Source organism: Sciurus carolinensis, chromosome 15 (assembly GCF_902686445.1).
Source record: "Sciurus carolinensis chromosome 15, mSciCar1.2, whole genome shotgun sequence".
Lineage (NCBI taxonomy): Eukaryota > Metazoa > Chordata > Mammalia > Rodentia > Sciuridae > Sciurus > Sciurus carolinensis.
The window spans coordinates 82,653,010-82,671,665 of NC_062227.1; the positions used below are offsets into that span (position 1 = coordinate 82,653,010).

The window sequence follows — 18,656 nt, forward strand, 5'->3', positions numbered from 1 at the left end:
CGACAGACATGTCCACCTGCATGGTCACACCCCTGCCCGGAATGTGTCTCCATGACAGCAGCAGCACTGTGGGAGAAGTTATCTTACCAGGAGGAGATTGGCCAATGGCGCCCAGGGGCCCGGCATACAGACCGTGCTTCCACTGCTACGACTTGCCGTGTCCACTTGGTGTGAGGTGTAGGCGTCCCAGGCGAGCTGGCCGATGCTCTGTGGAGCTGTGACCAGGCGAAGGGCAGCAGGAAGAGAAGCCAGCAGGCCAGGCTGCTGGGGCTGCACCCAGCCTCCCTGACCCGATGGCAGGTTCTCCAAGGAGTGAGGCTGGCAACCTACTGGCCACGTCCTTCCAGATGGGGGCTCACACAGCGCTGAGTCTAGCTCCGGGCCTCACAGCTCACGGGCGTGAGGAAGAACTCATGTGGATTCGATCCCCAGTCACGCGGTGATCAGTGTTGGCAGACAGGTCAGAAGAACTGCTGAACTGCTAGGCGGGAAGGAGACTCGGGCTGCCGGGCGCTTCACGTCTCCCTTCTTGGCGCTGATCGGCTCCCGAGGCTCAGGATTTGGCGGACGATCAGAGCAGCCTGGTGGGGCCATGCAGCTCCTGGGCAGGTGTACTCCGGCCTCCTGCCCCTGTCGGGACCACGTGTCCTTCATCACAGCAAACAGACCTCAAACCCCAAGCCCGCTCCAGGACGCCGCCTTCTCTCAGAGCTCTGAGGGACGCTGCCACGCTTTCTCACCGGTGAAGGAGGGCAGGACCAGAGGGACCCAGTGCGAGTTTCATTTCAGCTCCAGAACCAATTTCCATTTCTCTAGTAGAGACCTCGGGGTACGGACCCTGCACACTGTAGTGCCCTCGCTCCCAGGGCACCAGTGTGGCCCCAACCCCACAGCACACGGCAGGTTGGAGAATGACCCATCCCTACTGTCCGGAGTGAGGCTGAGAGCGGCACAGGACACTGAACCGTCACATGTGCCATGCAGTCCTGGACCAAGGACGTGGACTCCAGGACAGCCCGAGCCCCTGGTCCCTCCCAGGACCCGCGGCACATGGAACCACGACAGAGCCTCTGCTGTCCAGTCTGGAAGACCCCTGGGGTCCTTCCTTTCTCTCCTCTCTGCTTCCTGCCGTCCTTCAGTGAACAGCTTTCCTCGGCTGATCCTTCCCGCATGATGTGCTGCCTCAGCTTGGACCCAAAGCAATGGAGCCAGCCATCTTGGACAGAGACCTCTGAAACCATGAATCAATAAACTTTCCCTCTTCCAAGTTGTTCTTGCTGAGTATTTTGGTCACAGCAGTGGAAAAGCTAACTAAAACAGAAATTGGTACTGAGATGTGGAGTCCTTGTTGTAACCAACCTGACCATGTACTTCAGAAACATTTGGAGCTGATTGGAGGGAGGCATTTTGAAAAGTTTAGAGATGCAAGCAGGAAAAGTTTTAGAATTTGTAAGCAGAGTTTAATGGGTAATTCTGGTGGGAACTGAGACCAGAATGCCAATAGGATTGTGGACACTAAATACTCATGCCAGGTGCAGTACACATGCCTATAATCCTAGTGGCTCAGGAGGCTAAGGCAGGAGGATTGCAAATCCCAAGCCAGCCTCAGCAACCCTAAGCAACTTAGTGAGACCCTGTCTCAAAACAAAAAGTAAAAAACAGGCTAGGAATGTGGCTCAGTGGTAAAGGGTCCTTGGGTTCAATCCTTGGTTCAGAAAACCAAAAAGGGTGGGGGAGGCTCATGAGGTTTCAGAGAGAAATGAGTACTTTGTTTGGAATGGACTCTATTGGGAACTGAACTAGTGATCACTCATGTTTTCTTCTGGCAAAGAACTTGACTCCATTTCTCCTATGCTCTGAGAAGTTGTGTGAGGCTGAATTTAAAGGTGATGAACTAATTACTCTAGTCAAGGAAATGTCAAGGCAGCAAAGCACTCAGTTAATGGCATGGATATTGCTGACACCTTTTAGACAGGTTTACTGTGAGAATTGGGATAGAGAGCAGAGCTAAAGGACTTTTTTTAAATTGCAGTTTGGTCAGAAAAATGCACGTAAAGTTGAGGCCAAGGAAAGTGAGCTTGTTGAAGAGATTATAGCCTCTAAAAAGATGCTAACTACTTTGCACAGAGACAATAGGAAAGTTGGCTTGAGGGATCTCAGGAATTTGGAAGACCACATCTACTACTGGCTCCCGGATACAGAAAATAAAATTTAATTGACAAGAGATCATAGGGGTGCCCTGCTACTCAGGGGTGCCCAGGAAGTCGATTCATCATAGAGTCATATGGGCACCAGAGGCCACTGCAGCTTTGATTCCAGGGGCAGCAGACCTTGGCATCATCCACATGGTTCTACAGGAATGCAGGATTGCTCGAGTTCAGGGGTCATGGAGGCTTCCACCAAGATTTCAAAGGAAGGCCTGGAAGATCAGGCAACGTGTACCAGGGTTGGAGTCCTGCAGGTTTCCCCGGAGAGAGCAATGCATGAAACTGTGAAGGTGAAATGAGACTGGAATAGAGACTCCAGGAATTAAGAGACGATAGTGACGCTGTCTTCTGAGAAAAGCTGCTGGCTGTGAAGACAGCCAGGTTAAAAGAGTCCATGTGCACTGCAACTGGCAATACCGATGGGGTGAGGCTGCCCAAGCCCTTTGAGACTAACGCCTTGCAGCCAGTGTCCATGCTGTATGCAGAGTCACAGGTAGAGTTAAGGGAGTTAAGGGAGCTGTTTGCCAGTAGGGTTTCAGTCTTGCTTTGGCCCCATTCCTCTTTATATGCCCCTATTCCTCCCTTTTGGAATGGGAATGTTTACTCTCTGCCACTGTGTATTGGATATATGTAATTTACTTTTTATTTTTATAGGGATTCACAGCTAAGAGTTTGCCTTAGTCTCAGAGAGACTTTGAACTTGAACATTTGGGGAAAAGCTGAAACTGTTAAGACTGTGTAGACTCTTGGAGATGAACTAAATGCATTGTGCACTGCGAGATGGACATGATCTTTTGGGGACCAGGGGTGGAATGCTATGGTTTGGATACAAGGTGTCCCTCACAAGTCTCTTGTGTTGATGCAGGAATGTTCAGAGGGGAAGTGATTGGACTGTGAGAGCTGTAACCTGATCAGTCCATCCTAGTCTGATTGGACAAGCTGGGTGGTGACTGTGGGCAGATGGGCTGTGGCTGGAGGAGGTGGGTCACTGGGGGCTGCCTCTTTCCTGAGTTCCTTTCTCTCTGTCCGCCCCACCTCCATTCTGACTCCACCATGAGCAGAGAGCTCTTCCTGACTGGGCCCTTCCACCATTACGTGCTGCCTCACCCTGGGCCCAGAACTATGGGATCAGAGGTCTGTGGATTGAGACCCTGACCCCCAAGTGGACTTTCCTCCTGAGCTGCTCTTGTGTGGTACAGAGAAGCCACACAGCACCCTTTGTGTGTGGTACATTCAGCCTTTTGTGGTTATCAATGTCCCACAATTCTTGGTAGAAAATGTGGAAATGCAGAAAAGTAACAGATTCTTAAAAGGAGCTGCCTGCAGCAAGCTCAAGACCCTGTCCTTAGGCTGGACCCACGTGTTCTGCCCTCTCCTTTGGTGCGTCGTAAGCACACGGGGTGGTGGAATTCCAGATGCCGTGTTCACAGTTCCTTCCCCATGCCCTACCCATCCTTCCCCCTCCGGCCCAGTCTACGCACTGTTCTACTGGCCCCCCTCGGTCATCACTGTCGTAGACTTAAATGTGTTGAAAGGTGAACCAGGTGCAATTGAATTGTGAAGAGTTCATTTAAGCAAACAGGGATTGATGGGTCAGGAAGCTCCCAGCCAGGAGGGGCTCCAGAGCCCTGAGGGACATGGGCGAGGCTGTCACAGGACACACACAGGCAAAGGAAAGCCAGCATTCACCTGGCCAGCTGTATGGCGGCTCCATTGACGGGTCCTGTGCAGAGCACTGGACACAGCGCCTGAGCCTGCAGCTGCTTCCGGGGCTGTGCTTGCAGTGAGGTGTGCTCAAGTCTGCACACGGAGCCAGGTGGCCACCTGGGAGGCCTGGCTGGTGGGCTGCAGGCAGCTGAAGGCCAGTCTCTGTTTAGTGCCTATTCACAGACGTCCAGGTGCTTCCTCTCTGGTTTCCTTTCAATTCGCAATCCTCTTCCAGATCTTAAACCATGATTGCCATTTCTGGGCCACTTCTCAGAACAAGAGAATATGTCCCACCTTGTTGTTGGCATCAGCTCTCTTGTGACACAGCTGGACGCTGTGTGCATTGCCATCTACAGTGGACAGTTCAGTGGCTCTTGCCAGTTTGCAGGGTCACTGCCACTCAGGAAGTCTGCCACCTGCAGGAAGCCGCTCCCAGTAGCTCAGACCTGGCTTTCTGCCTAGTGGGAGGCCGCGCATCCCCTCTGAGGGTGTGGGCTGGGCCTGGTCTGCTTGGTCACTGCACTCTTCAGCATGTCCACCTGGCTGTGGCCCCCTTGCTGGCTTCTTTTCTGGTGTGGTTTGTGGAAGGTAGAGGCCCACCTCTGCCTGATGCTGAGGCAAAGGCGCCGCTCTCACAGGTCTCCGCCTCCCCACAGCCAGCCTCGCCTGGCTCCTTCAGGCTCCTTCCGGGTTTCTTTCTCCAGTTTGAGGCATTTTCCATCATTTGCCTTCGGGCTACTGCGCTTGGGCCACCCTGCCTCCTGATCTGCTCTGCACTCTGCGGCACTCCCATCGCAGGGAGTGGGCTCTCTGAGACTTCTCAAGCCTCCGCCTTGGCTCACCACTCTCAATCCTCTTTCTGAAGCCCCCAACTGCTTGTCTACCTCGTTGCGTCTCCGCCAAGCTGAGCCCTAAGGGAAGCAGTTCATCAACACAGGGACACCTGCATGCCCAGCGTCTTGCCCGGCTGAACACAGTCTTGGCACGGTGGAGGCTGGGCCGACCTCCTTACACCGACACGTGGAGCGGAGATGCGGCCAGCACTCCGTGCATGCAGCAGGTATGCTGCTGAAACTCCCGCAGGCTGGTTCTGAGGAGGGATCCAGGCAGCGTGCAACCTCCTGCTGGGCTTTCTGGTGAAGGTGCTCTGCAGACCCAGGCTGACAGGCCAGCTGTGCACTCAGCTGTTGGCAGTGGTTTTCCTGCCCAGGGGCATGGGGAGAGGAGACGTGTTCTGCGGTCACCCGGGTGGGCAAGCATCCCTGTGTGGTTTCAGTCCAGTCTGCAAACTTTGAAAGTGTCCTAGTGGATGGGTCAGGTGACCTCTGTCGTGGCTCCTGTCAGTCTGAAGTGTTGGTCCAGGAAGCACCAGTGCCCCTTCTGAGGCACATCATCACGTGGTGAGCGTCACAGGCTACATCTCCTTCAGGGCTTTCCACGTGGTGAGCGTCACAGGCTACATCTCCTTCAGGGCTTTCCACGTGGTGAGCGTCACAGGCTACATCTCCTTCAGGGCTTTCCACGGGTAGCATGCCAGACCTGTTTCAGCAATACGCTACCTACTTACAGTGAAGAGAGGTCCAACGGCTGCAAAGGCGTTCACGACCCAAGAGTTGGAGCAAACATCCATCCCTTCAACGGCAGTGTCTCTAAAGCAGGGCACTAGGTGCTGGGCGGGATTCTGTCTAAACACCTCTCCCAGGGACCCTGGAGCCCAGGAAAGACTGAAAACTTTTGGTGAAGGGCAGAGATCAATGGTCTCCTGATGCTGCCTTGCATGCAAACAGAGTGCACCCAGACAGCTCCTGTGGGACATGCGGACGCAGACGGCCTGTTACCTCCCCTCTGTTCCACGAGTTCACAAACTTTCTGCCAAGGGCTTGTGTACCCGCAAAAGCCTTTTGAGCAGCGCAGCCTCCTGAGACAGAACCAGCACAAAAGGGAAGGCATGGCCCAGACAAGGACTGATACCCAGGAAAGTCGTGAGGCGCCCCTTCGGCCCCACCTGGGCCTGGTTCCCGAGTCTGACAGCCCCTGCTCTCTGGCCTCCTCCTGTACCTGCTGCCGGACTTCAATTCCTGTGGCATCGGAAATACGAAGTGCAAGACATCTCAAGTCCAGAAACAAAGGAGCAAAAACAACAGGGAACAAGATCCATGAGGAAGAGAAGGGGCTTGGAAAGGAGAGATACAGAGAGTGAAGGAGCACAGCTGGGGCTCACGCTGGCCGCCATGGAGAATCAGGCACAGACGGCCGGGTCAGGGGAGAGGACACGGTTCCAAGAGTGCCATCGGAGTGTCACAGTGCCCTCCAATGCCACCCAGGTGTCCTCGGGCGGGACAGATGACCTCCCCAGACATGTCCTAGACCCTGTGCTCCAAGATCCGTGGCAGGCAGCTTCAACATCCCTGAAACATCCTGATGGCTCTGTGCTCCCTAAGTCCCTAACATGGTGACAGTAACTGGGTCATTTACCACGGGTCAGCCAAGCCCTTGAACTAACTCATTCAGCGATCAATCCAACAGCAGGCTGGCCTTGCCACTGTTCCCAGCCTACACACAGGGACCCCGAAGCAGGGAGTGAGGAACTTGGTCACAGACTCTGCCCATCTCTGCCAAGAACTCGCCCTGCACTGATCCCAAGAAGAAAGCGGTGGACATTAGACCAGGCTGAAGAAGCCAGTTGATTGGAGCACGTTAGATCGCAGTTGCTGTCCTTGTGTGGGTGTGCAATATTGCTAGACCTACCAGTTCACATCGATTTTATTCAATTTCAGAAATACTTAACACTGACAGCCTCCCAAACACGATGGGAAATGTCAAGTGAGCAGAACACACAGATGGGAGGCAGAGCCGAGCCTGGCGTCACACCCGGGCCCACAACTGTTGGTTCTGAGACCACAGCAGCCTTGTGGTGCCTGACTGGAGTGCGGGCACTTCTTGCAAAATGCAGCCCACGTTGGTGCTGGATGGTCAGCCCAGCGCCCCATGTTCCAGCGGTGGAGAAGTGAAAGAGGAGCATAGTTGGGATTCTGGAACACCAGAAGGGATCACTAAAGTGGTTAGTAAAAACTGACAAAATGAAGTTAACAGGAACTAACTGTAACATACCGCATGTAGATTTTCTTGAATTTTTTTTTTTTTGGTGGTGAATAGACATAATACCTTTATTTATTTATTTTTTTGTGGTGCTGAGGATTGAACCCAGTGCTTCACACATGTTAGGCAAGCCCTCTACCACTGAGCCACAACCACAGCCCTGCATGTAGATTTTAAAGAAACAAATAACAAAATTTGTGGGTCAGAGAAAAAAAAAAATCCTAAGAGCTGCACAAACACAGACAGATCTGGAGATCAATCTACCAAAGCCAGGTCACTCACAAATGTGCCCGAGAACAGAGAAGGACAACCAAACCTTGGGCTGGATAAACAGGTCGAGGAGCCTGCAGGGGGTGGGGCGAATGGCGCAGGGCCACGGGACCGGGTGCCTGGCACAGGTGCGGTCTGAACAGGAAGAAGACAGGCCTGGGGACCTGTGGTCTCAGAGCTCGGGGACCACACACAGTCCCTGATACCTGGCACGCTCAGAGCTCCCCACGGGTGCCCTTGTTCCTCTGCGTACTTTCTGGTCAGAGTGTCCCAGCCCACTCTACCTCTGCAGCCAGGCTGTCCACAGGGTCCAGGAGCACAGCCCTGTGAGGCAGACCTGCTGACCCAACAGCACATCCCCTGCCCAGAAACGGTCACGTCCCCTGGGAGACAGTGACCTTTCAGGGACAGTGGCCTGGCCTCTCGATTGCTACGTTCAGTGAATGATTCCAGAGATGAAGTCTCCTTCCCCAGCCTGGGGCTGGGCAGAAAGTCTCCATCTCTGGATGCAACAGTGACGCAGGTGCCACCAGGGCTTCTGTGTGCCCAGGGTCCCTCCACAGGTCGCCTGGGGCTGGACAGCAGGCATGTCCTACACAGCCAGCCTCTCCAGACCCCACTCACAGCCACGTCCTCCCCTGGGCCTCTGGCACTGTCCACTGCCCTGGCGTACTTCAGGGGCACTGCTAGTGCCTCTGGAAAGGCCCCTGGGTGAGTTGCAAGTGTGAGCACCTGGGTGTGTGAGTGCCTGAGTGTACGACTGTGCCTGGATGTGTGTCCTTGTGAGCAGCACGTCCGTGTGCATGCCTGAGTGTGAGTGTGCCTGGGCTGAGTATGCATGTGCATGTGCTGGGTTATATGCGCGCGTGCGTGTGTGTGACTACCTGTGTGCCCGGGCTTACGCCTATGCAAGTGAGTGTGAGAGCCTGGGGTGTGTATATGCCTGGGTGTGTCTGAGCACGTGTGTGATATTGTGGTTATGAGTGTGAGCGTGAGCACTGAGTGTGAGCCTACATGTGTGGGTGTGAGAGCTGGTGTGAATGTGTGTGTGCCCATGCGCGACGCTCTGGGTGCACAAGAGCCTGTGTTCGTGTACGTGCACATGCCCACGTCCCGGAATGGTCCTGCAAGCGCTGTGCCCAGCGGCTGGCCTCAAGCTCCCAGAGCCCCGGGGCTCCGCGCTGCTCCGGGTGGCTCTGGGTGGCTCTGGGTGGCTCTGGGCGCCTCTGGGTCTCCCCAGGACCCCGCTGGGCGCGAGAGGGCGCCGCGCCACCGCGGGCGGGACCCGCGGGCCGAGGGGCAGGGCGGTGCCAGACTCGGGCTGCCGGCTCGCCGACGCCGCGCTCCGCCCAGAGGAATCGCGGGCCGGCGCGCGCAGCCGGCAGCCAGCCCCGAGGTAAAGTTGCGCGCTCCGTGGAGCCGCGGTCTACCCCGCGGGTCCGGGAGCCAGGGCGGGGACGGGGGCGCCGGCGCCTGTCCGCGGGCTGCCGCTGCCGGGTGTGAGCACTTCGGCTTGGGTGGCGCGACGCCGAGGGGCGCGGAGCCGGGGAAGACGCTTGAGGGGGCGGGGCGGGCTGCACGGGCGCCGCCCCCGCCCCACGCGCCCCAGCCCCGGAGACGCGCGGGCCCGGCCGCGTCGTGCGCTTTCATGGAGGTCCGGGCAACCGCAGGAGCCTGGATCCTGCACCTGCCCGGTCTGCCAGCAACCGTCCTGCCGGATCCTGGGTGAGAGAAAGAGGGGACTGACAGAGGGCCGGCGACTGGGACAGGGGTCCCCTGGGTGAGACCAGGGCTCTTCCCTGCCCTGCCAGTCTTGGAAGGTGAGCGCACCTGGCTCCCGCGAAGATTGGGGACGTGGGCGAGTGTGTGACGCTCACGCGCCTTCCTGGCCAGAAAGGTGGTGAGGCGATCGCCCCCACGGCCAGCTTGCCCGCACAGGCGCGTGCACGCGTCTCACGCGCGCACGCGGACGCCCTCCCACCCTGCCTTCTCCGACCGGCCGCGCGGTCTGGGTTTGGGGAGGGTCCCCGCTTCAGCAGCAGTGACTTCTGCAAACTCGCAGCCTAAGCGTGCGCTGCGCCTTCCCGGTTGAGCCGGGACCAGATGGGGCGCTGCAGCTGGGGCGCTGGCAGCGCCTGCGGTTCCTACAGTGGCCCCAGGGGGCCAGGAGTGTTGGGCGTTGAGGAGGTCCAGACCTCGGCGGGCAGTGCGGGAGTTGAATTGGTCTCCTCTGGGTCTCTACCGCTCCCCCAAGGCCCTCAAGTGCCCGGGGTCGCGGGGTAGGAGGCGTCCTCGCACCTGCGCGTGTTTGTGCTCCAGTGTGGTCCCTTCCCAGCCCACCTGGCTCCTGCCATGCAGGTTTCCGACCCTCGCAACTTTGCCCCCATAGGCAGCGTGGCGGTGGCGGCTTGTCCTCGGGACCCCCTTGACCCTTTGTCCAACTTGGCTTTCCCTGGCTCTTCTGGGCCCCCAGCCTTCCAGGAAGTCCTTCTGCCCTGGCCTGAGCCTCCTCAGTCCTCTGCATTTACCTTTGGCTGCCCTTGTCAGGTTGTAAATAATGGATCTGGATGCAGTTGGGAAGTCTTGCAGCAGTTCCAAGCGGGTCACTCCTCAGCCCAACCCTTGGGTCAGAGGGCAAACCCCGGATCAGTGCTGGTGGGGGCGCTGGGAATCACCTTGAGCAGTTTTCTTCTCTACTGAGAAATCTGGCAGAGTCCACCAGCTCCTGTGTATGAAGGCAGAGAGGACTCTCCTCCCTGCCCCTACCTCCCCTCAGGCTGCAGGGCTGAGCTCGGGGCCTCCTTCTGGGTGGGGTGGAATTGCTCATTCCCTTGAACTATGAATTTGTATCACGTGACGGGTCAAAATCCACTTGACTGTCGGTCCTGGTTGGGTGCCAGCCTCAGAGATGTGGGTGTGTTGTGCTGCCCAGAGGTGACGTTGTTGCTGTCTTGCTGGGGAGGGGAAACAGCTTTCAGGTCTTTCTAAGGCTGGTGCCAATATATACATTCCACTTTGCAAACTTTTGATACCTTGAGATTTCCATGATTTAAGAAATAATTTGTGTATATTTGTGGAGACACAGGAAGGAAGAAGGGTCCCTGCTCCTGGCTGCCAGAGTGGGCTCTGTGGTTTTCCCTTTTCAGTGCCTGATAGAGTCCTGCAGATGCTCAGAAAGTGTGTGCGGGCTGATTGTTTGAATTATAATTAAGAATTTCTGCCCAGGAAATGGCTGGGAGCGCATTATCATGATTACAGGTATATGTGCATGGTTAATAGGTCTTGTGGAGCACAGGTTGGTGGGAAATGATAAAATGTGGGGTTTGCCCTGGAGAGTACCATCCTGGGGTCCTCAGCCTCTGTAGAGGATGAGCATATCTGGCAGTCAGTCTTCCTGTCTCCTGGTCCCGACTGGGGTTCCAGGAGAAGGGTGTCTCCCAGGCACCAGGAGGGCAGGAGAGCCAGAGGACTGTTTGGAGTGGGAGGTGCTGGTGACTCTGGCAGCCCTGTGCGGATGTGTGGGGGCAGCTTGAGGGGGAGCAGATGGGCGGCACAGGGATGTGTGTGGTGCAGGACAGGATGAACAAGGATGGCCCAGGGGCTCCAGAGGGCCACACAGGTCTGAATATCTGAGTATCTGATGGTGATTTCATGGGAAGTGGAGACATTTAGGGGTCTGATCTGTCTAGGAGTGTTCTTTGGTAATGGAGGGGCTCCCATTTGCTGGAGGTCAAGTGTCTGTCCTCAGGGGTCCTGCTAGTCCACTGTGAGGAGTGCTCAGACCGGCACCCAAAGTACCAAGGGCCAGAGTCCACCCCTGGGGCTGGACCCTGTACACGTGCCTCATGCGTGGGAGTACTCAGGGTCCCTTCTGGCAGCCAAGAAACTCCAATCTCTCTCACAGTCTGGTTATCTCCATGGAAGAATCCAGCAGTTCCCTTTCACAGTGAAGCTAAGATAGACCCGGGAGGTAAGCTGGCCCTTTTCCTGCTGGGCATCTCACTGCAGGCACCTGTGGTCTGTCTACCAGATGGGTCTGAGCACTCCCGGGATGCCACTTGAGAAGCAGTGTAAACTGCCTGGGGGCAGCATAGGTCGTGGGCCTTGGTGGCCCCCACGTGAGCAGATCGTCAGCTGTGTGTGCATTCTGACCCGTGTCAGATGAGAAATGCGTACTGCGAGATGTCTTGGTGCTCTCAGTTCCAGAGGAGAGACTTTTTATCAGAACAAGTAAAATCAGTAATACATTTACTAAAAAGAAAGCATCCAGTATTTAAATTTGATGGTGAGTTTAGAAAAAGGCCAATGGAAATGTAAGATAGTAACGGAAGGCCCCATGTTGCTTCATTCCACCAGGGAGAGCCCACCTGCTGTGCAGGCCGAGGCCCTGGGCGAGGCACAGACACAGCAGGCTCTCCCCTCCTGCCTGTTGGGATCCAGCTCTTAATTTAGTGCCCTCTTCCTCCACGGCCCCTGTGAGCTGCACCTGCTGGGAACTGCTGCTCCAGTGAGGAGGGACCAGGACACTGCTGGGACCAGGAGCCTGGGCGGCACTTTCCAGAACTTAATGACCCTCCTGGTTATTTTTAACCTTCTCAGATATTTAGATGACGGAGTTTAAATGTGAGTTAGTCTTGGCGGTGCTGGGCATGTGAGCGCAAAGGCTAGAATTCAGGGGCCAGGTGGAGCATCAGAAACTGCTCCGATCTGAATATGGCAGAATTTTTACTGAATTCCAGCCTGGCAGACAAATATGGTTCTGTAGAGGATTAGTGTGGTGGCAGGTACTCTCTTGTGTGCCTGACCCTCAGCTCCAGGCACCGCGTGGGCTCCAGGCTGGCACTGCCCCCCGCCTGTGGACCTCAAGGGGCTCTGAGCCAATCAGGGCCGCCAGGTGTGGCAAACCCACGAGCAGCGCTGAGCGCAGGCTCCAGACAGCCCTCAGGGTCCCGTGACCGTGCGTGGTGGGAACTGAGCCAGTGAACGCAGGTCCTGCCCTGGCTCCACCTGTGAGGCTGAGCACGGGGCCTGCAGGCAGCTCTGGACACAGCCGCGCTGAGGCCGGTCAGACCTTGAGCACCACTAACGTGGACATCTTTACAGACAAACCTGAGGTGCTCGGTTTGATGAGGAACTTGGGGATGCCGGCTCCCTAGTAGGATGCTAGTGCCCTGAGCTCCTCACCACCTTGTGCACCCCGCGTTGCTGCCCCAGCCTTCCAGGCCTGTCCTGGCCAGGAGGTGTGCGTGTGTGCGGGCCCAGCAGGCTCCTCCAGGACCCTTGCTCTGCCCTGGGCCAGGCCCGTGCCCACTTCCCGTGCCCACTTCCCGTGCCCACTTCAGTGTTACTGCCTGGTCCCTCAGCATGCCTGTCACAGGCCTGTCTTCCTGTGGTGACCTTGGGGCTGGGGCTGTTGCCTGTGTTTGTCACATGGCTTGCGTGGGTGTCACGGTGACTGTGTGCTTGCCTTCTGCCATGCAGCCTGCTGCAAGCCTGATGTCAGCCGCTGATGTCATCGGGCCACATGTATGTGGCAGCCCGGCAAGAGGAAGTCAAGTTTGCAGACATTCCCAGTTATTTAACATGGGCGGGATTCTCTTCTGGGAGTGATTCATTAGAATTAGAAAAACTCAGCCAAGCAAAGTGGCGCAGACCTGTAATTCCAGTGGCTGGGGAGGCTGAGGCAGGAGGATTGAGAGTTCAAAGCCAGCCTCAGCAACGGGGAGGCACTAAGGAACTCAGTGAGACCCTGTCTCTAAATAAAATACAAAATAGGATTGAGTGTCCCTGAGTTCAATCCCTGGCACCCCCTACACACAAAAAAAAAGAATCAGAAAAATACCTCAACTTCTAAAATCCAGAGTCTTTGAGGGCTAATGCAAGCACACACAGGGCTGGCCATATAGAGTGCCTGCCTCTCATGCTGGGGGCCCAGGTTCAAGTCCCCAGCACTGTGGGATTGTGGAAAATACAAGCAAGCACACACACTCCGTGTGCCAGGCAGGCACCTTTCCATCAGCCAGCAGGTGGTGGAGAGACCAGAGTGGAGACCCAGGAGGTCAGCTGCGTCTGAGCTGGGCAGGTGGTGTTGGGGTTTCTTCATGACCCCAGTCTCAGTGTGACAGTGGAACGTAGGTGTAGCAGCCTCTCCTTACTATAAGAAAGTACCGGGCCTGGGGTGTGGCTGGGTGGTAGAGTGCTCACCACGCATGAGGCCCTAGGTTTGATCCTGAGCACCACATAAAAATAAAAAAATAAAGGTATTGTGTCCATCTAAATATATATGTCAAGAAAATACCTGGGACAGGGTGATTTTTAAAGAGAAAGTTATTTGGGCTCATGGTTGGAGTCTGGGAGTCCAAGCAGCAGGTTGCAGGGCGAGGGCCTCCTGGGCTACATCCCTGGCAGGAGCCCGTGTGTGTCCCTGTCAGTCAGGTGCCCACCACAGTCACGGCCTCCTGATCACTCCCAGGGGCCCCAGCCCTAAGCACCGGTGTTCACCTCTGAGTGAGTTAAAGGGGACTTCGTCTGATCTTGTCACTTCCTGGGGACCCACCCAAGCACCAGAGTCACAGGCACACACGACCTTGGGGATTGATCTGCTGCAGCTGCACAGACCTTGGCAGAGGCCCCTGGAGTGAGCCACCTGGGTGGAGAGCTGCGTCCCTGGGCAGTTTCTGCCATCTTGGGCCTCATCTCACGTCAAGTGGCTGCTGGCTGCTTGTGTTGGCCAGGAGGCTCTCGGGGACCGCTGTGTGGTCCCAGGAGGCTTCTGCAGCTCTGGGCCTGTCGCAGTTCGCAGGGTGGGTAGATCAGCAGTGCTCACTGAACAGCACCTGAGCAGGATGTTCCCTGGGCATGGCCACCTGGTTCCTGGCTGGGCTTCCAAGCAAGGGATGTTCTGGGCCCTTCCCATTCCTGTCAGGCCTCGGCAGGAGCGCACTCTGGATGGGACTCGAGATCCTGCCGCGCATGGCGACTTTTAGAGCAAGGTGGGTGGAGCCGGCACTTGACTGGAGGCAGCTTGGTCCTCCGTGTCCTGGCACAGCACAGCCGGCTGTGTGGGAAGTGCATCTGGCTCTCTGTTGTCTTTGAGCATCGCTCACAGACATGCATCAGCCCCTCGCAGCCCAAAGCCAGGAGCCGCGTGAATGCCTCCCCTGGAAGAATCAATAAGGGGGCACTGGGCCTTTCTAGGCAGTCCCGGGGCTGTCCCCAAAGCCCCACGTCGTCCAAAGCTGGAATCGGAAGTCGTGGCGGGAAGAAGGGCCACGTCCCTCACCCTCCTCTTGGAACCAGACTCTGGCCACGTCCCTCACCCTCCTCTTGGAACCAGACTCTGGCCACGTCCCTCACCCTCCTCTTGGAACCAGACTCTGGCCACGTCCCTCACCCTCCTCTTGGCACCAGACTCTGGCCACTGCCCCTCACCCTCCTCTTGGAACCAGACTCTGGCCACTGCCCCTCATCCTCCTCTTGGAACCAGACTCTGGCCACGTCCCTCACCCTCCTCTTGGCACCAGACTCTGGCCACGTCCCTCACCCTCCTCTTGGCACCAGACTCTGGCCACGTCCCTCACCCTCCTCTTGGAACCAGACTCTGGCCACATCCCTCACCCTCCTCTTGGAACCAGACTCTGGCCACTGCCCCTCACCCTCCTCTTGGAACCAGACTCTGGCCACGTCCCTCACCCTCCTCTTGGAACCAGACTCTGGCCACGTCCCTCACCCTCCTCTTGGCACCAGACTCTGGCCACGTCCCTCACCCTCCTCTTGGCACCAGACTCTGGCCACGTCCCTCACCCTCCTCTTGGAACCAGACTCTGGCCACGTCCCTCACCCTCCTCTTGGAACCAGACTCTGGCCACTGCCCCTCCCCTCCTCTTGGAACCAGACTCTGGCCACTGCCCCTCACCCTCCTCTTGGAACCAGACTCTGGCCACGTCCCTCACCCTCCTCTTGGAACCAGACTCTGGCCACGTCCCTCACCCTCCTCTTGGAACCAGACTCTGGCCACTGCCCCTCCCCTCCTCTTGGAACCAGACTCTGGCCACTGCCCCTCACCCTCCTCTTGGAACCAGACTCTGGCCACGTCCCTCACCCTCCTCTTGGAACCAGACTCTGGCCACGTCCCTCACCCTCCTCTTGGAACCAGACTCTGGCCACTGCCCCTCACCCTCCTCTTGGCACCAGACTCTGGCCACGTCCCTCACCCTCCTCTTGGAACCAGACTCTGGCCACGTCCCTCACCCTCCTCTTGGCACCAGACTCTGGCCACGTCCCTCACCCTCCTCTTGGCACCAGACTCTGGCCACGTCCCTCACCCTCCTCTTGGAACCAGACTCTGGCCACGTCCCTCACCCTCCTCTTGGAACCAGACTCTGGCCACTGCCCCTCCCCTCCTCTTGGAACCAGACTCTGGCCACTGCCCCTCACCCTCCTCTTGGAACCAGACTCTGGCCACGTCCCTCACCCTCCTCTTGGAACCAGACTCTGGCCACGTCCCTCACCCTCCTCTTGGAACCAGACTCTGGCCACTGCCCCTCACCCTCCTCTTGGCACCAGACTCTGGCCACGTCCCTCACCCTCCTCTTGGAACCAGACTCTGGCCACTGCCCCTCACCCTCCTCTTGGAACCAGACTCTGGCCACGTCCCTCACCCTCCTCTTGGCACCAGACTCTGGCCACGTCCCTCACCCTCCTCTTGGAACCAGACTCTGGCCACTGCCCCTCACCCTCCTCTTGGCACCAGACTCTGGCCACGTCCCTCACCCTCCTCTTGGCACCAGACTCTGGCCACGTCCCTCACCCTCCTCTTGGAACCAGACTCTGGCCACTGCCCCTCACCCTCCTCTTGGAACCAGACTCTGGCCACGTCCCTCACCCTCCTCTTGGCACCAGACTCTGGCCACGTCCCTCACCCTCCTCTTGGAACCAGACTCTGGCCACGTCCCTCACCCTCCTCTTGGCACCAGACTCTGGCCACGTCCCTCACCCTCCTCTTGGCACCAGACTCTGGCCACGTCCCTCACCCTCCTCTTGGCACCAGACTCTGGCCACGTCCCTCACCCTCCTCTTGGAACCAGACTTCGATTTGTGCAAGCTTTGGGAACACTTCCTCTTCTTTGATGTGTGGAGGTAAGAACTGAGCCAGACCCTGGCTCCCTGGATGGCACAGGCCTTGGAGCTAGGAACCTGGGGTGCAGGGCGGACCCAGGCAGGGCTGCTCGCTGCCCTTACGCTGCGTGGGGCCCTTTGCAGGCTCAGGATTTTGGTCAGTGGTCTCTGCACGTCCTCTGTCCTCCAAGTGTTCACTCCCTGTTACCAAGTGGGAGTGAGTGGCAAAGACTCACTAAGTTCACTTTCCTGAATGGCCAGCCCTGTCCTGTGTGCCCTGCGTCCTCCCGCCCCTGGCAGCACTTAGTGTCCCTCTTGGCAATCATGACACCCCACACTTTTGATCCCAGCCCACTCAGGTCTGTCTTGACATCCTCTTTGGACAGTGTCCCTCTGGGGAGAGGAAGTGGCTCACCCAGTCCAACAGAGCAGTGGCCACAGGTTTACAGAAGCCCCTCAGTGACTCCTCCTGTCCCCAGAGGCCCTAGCCTCTGGCTAATGGGGTCAGTGGGCTCCTGGCCCTGCAGTGGCTCTTGTTGTGCACATGGCTCTTGCTGAGCCCAGACCTTTAGTCTCTCCAGGGGTCTGGAGAGCCAGACAGATGACAGGAGCCGCCACTGTCTGCGTCAGAGTTTGGGGAGGAGAGTCCTAGCAGCCTTTGTGAGCTCCCTGCATGGTGCTTCTCATGTGGAAAGCCTGCTCTCTCTTATGCAGGATGAGTTTTAAAAACAGGAGGAACTTAGAAATAGTCTGAGAGAAAAAGACTGAGGGGAAAGTTATAGAAAGAGAAACTTTGAAAGGAACACTTGAGTGGGTAGATGGCTCATGCCTGTAATACCAGCACCTGGGGAGGCTGAAGCAGGAGAATCACAAGTTTGAGGCCAGCCTCAGCAACGTAACAAGACCCTGTCTCAAAACTTAAAAAATAATTAAATAAAAAGACTTGGGGATGTGGCCCAGTGATTGAGCACCCCTGGGTTCAATCCCTGGTACCAAAAATAAAATAAAATAAAAGGAAGACTTGGAAAAGAGAGTGGAGGCCAGCGGAGTCCTGCTCAGGAGGGAGTGTGGGGAATGTGTCATCACACAGGGCAGTGCTGTGGCCTGGCAGATCACAGCTGAGGGATAGTTTTGACCCACTGCTGTCAGATACCAGAGCAAACCTAGCAAGGAGAAGCAGCAAAGGTAGAAAGCAAAATCAATAAGCAAACTTAAAACTCTGCAAGTACACACTTCCCAGTCCCTGAATGAAAAAGACTCTCGAACCATAGACACAGTTCAGTCCGGTTCCACTCAACCGTGGCTCTATAACAGAACAAACCAGAACTTAGAATCAGTACTCAGACATCACTTGCATTTCTATATACTACTAGTGAACAATCTGGGAAGGACATTGAGTAAGGAATTCTACTTATACTAATATCAAAAATAATAGAATCAATAATAATAATGAAAGATGTAGGAAGAAATTTGGCCAAAGAGATGCAAGACTTGTGCATTCAAAAACTATAAGACATTGTTGAAAGAAACTAAAGGAGATCTAAATAAATGAGAACATATCTTGTGTTCATGGATTGGAGCGCTTAACATTTTTAAGGTGGGAATACTCCCCAAACTGATGTACAGGTTCAACACAGTCACTGTGAGAATCCCGGCTGCCTTATTGCAGAAATGGATAGGCCAATTCTAAAATTCATGTATAATCACAAAGGACCAACATACATCAACAATATACATCAAAAAGTATCCTGAAAAAGAGGAAAGTTGCAATAATCACTCTACTTGCTAAAACTTATTACAAAGTTACAGTAATCAAAATTGTGTGGTATTGACACAAGGAGAGACATCATGAGCAATGGTATAGAACTGCAAGTCCAAAATTAACACATATATCAGTGACCAGCTGAATTGCAAGTCCAAAATTAACACATATATCAGTGACCAGCTGATTTTCACTGTTAGGTTGTTGTGTGGTGTTGTGGACTGAACCAAGGTAGGCTGAGTTTTGACCACGGTATCAATTGTCTCTTCACTAATGGTGCTGGAACAACTGGATATTCACATGCAAAAGAATTAGCACCCAAAATATCCATGATTCAATAAAAATTCACTCCTCATACCAAGAACCAGAAAAAACAAAATATGAATGAAAAAAAAGACAACAGACCCCAACACTGAGATGAATCTGATGTAGGGATTTTATGCCCAGTATTTTAAAGTAGGCTTCACCAATCAGTTACAAGTTTTCCTGAACAA

The 18,656-nt window shown here is 55.8% G+C and overlaps 1 protein-coding gene across 6 annotated transcripts in view; it reads left to right on the forward strand.

The window, feature by feature from the left end:
- The first annotated feature begins 8,647 nt into the window (after positions 1-8,647).
- Kcng2 (potassium voltage-gated channel modifier subfamily G member 2) overlaps positions 8,648-18,656 on the forward strand; it is a 46,249-nt gene continuing 36,240 nt past the window's right edge. For 2 of the 6 annotated variants that reach the window (XM_047526288.1, XM_047526291.1), the window contains exon 1: positions 8,704-9,103. The gene's annotated coding sequence lies outside the window, so the exon portion shown is untranslated. Of the gene's footprint in view, positions 8,680-8,703; positions 9,104-18,656 lie in introns of those variants that run through there. The other 4 variants (XM_047526290.1, XM_047526294.1, XM_047526295.1 and 1 more) reach the window with 3 other exon arrangements.